Below are 1229 nucleotides of genomic sequence, written 5' to 3'. Positions count from 1 at the left end.
TGAGTGAGTGAGTGAGTGTGTGTGTGTGTGTGTGTGTGTGTGTGTGTGAGAGAGAGAGAGAGAGAGGCAGAGAGACAGAGATTGAGAGAGATTGGGTAGACCTTACAAAGAGTAATAATAGAATGATATTATTGTTCTGACGGTCAAGTGTGCGCTTTTTTTTTTTGCTTTGGTTTGTTTTGGGTTTTTTTGCTTTGGTGTGTTTTTTTGTGGTTTTTTGGGGGCGTGTTTGTGTTTTGTTTTTTAAGGGGGGTGGGAGTGTGGATGGTAGAGTGAGGGGTGTTCACTTGTAATTTATAAGTCTGATTGGTCTGTGGTTGTCGTTTTTGTTCGGGGTGGGGTAGAGATAGAGGTGTTTACATATAATTTATAGATCTGTTTGTTCCGTCGTTGTCGCTTTTCTTGTTTGTTTATTTGGGGGTGGGTTTTTTTTTCACTTTGATTAGAGTGTGGCTTTATGGTGATGCAGTGTTTTCATTTATTATTGGAAAAGACGAGAGCGAGAGACGGAGGAGTAGGGATGCTTTTGCTTGGTGTAATTATTCTTTTTACCAGAACGTTGCGTTGCGTTGGATACATAATTGAAGGAATATATTTTGTTTTTCAAACTAACAGGCGAATAGGAATGGATAGGAAAAGGGGCGGGGTCACAGACAGGAAATTGTTCCGCAAAATTACAACATTGGAGCCTCTCGCCTGCCATATTTTTGCTCCGTTTTCAAATGGCTTTCTGGTAATGGAGTTGTCTTCAGAATTGGGGGTTTTTTCCTCTCCTAAATTTCATCTTTTTTTTCTTTCTTTCTCTTTTTTTTTTTTGGTTGACCTCCAGGCCTTTGGCCGTAATTTGTTAGATTGAATGGACGTGCATCCCGCCCTATCACTTTGGATCCCCCCCCCCCTTCCCCCTTTTTTCCTTTCAACCTCGCCTTACAGGGGGGAGGGGGGGGGTCTCTGCTGTTGATTAGACATTGAATGATCGGTGGCGTCCGTGATTTTTTACGATGTAATTTTGTCATACAAGCGTGAAACTGAAAAGACATTAGCCGCTAGCCTTTTTGGGCTTAATTCATCGTCATGTTGGTGTTATTATTTTATTGGGGAGAGAGAAGGGGGATAGAAGATTGTGTCGTGTGTGTGTGAATGTGTGTGTGTGTGTGTGTGTGTGTGTGTGTGTGTGTGTGTGTGTTTGATGTTCTGAGAGAGAGATGGGGGGGGGGGGGGGGGGGGGA

This window comes from Aplysia californica, unplaced genomic scaffold (assembly GCF_000002075.1).
Source record: "Aplysia californica isolate F4 #8 unplaced genomic scaffold, AplCal3.0 scaffold00100, whole genome shotgun sequence".
Classification (NCBI taxonomy): Eukaryota; Metazoa; Mollusca; class Gastropoda; order Aplysiida; family Aplysiidae; genus Aplysia; species Aplysia californica.
Note: the sequence above shows the minus strand (reverse complement) of the source record.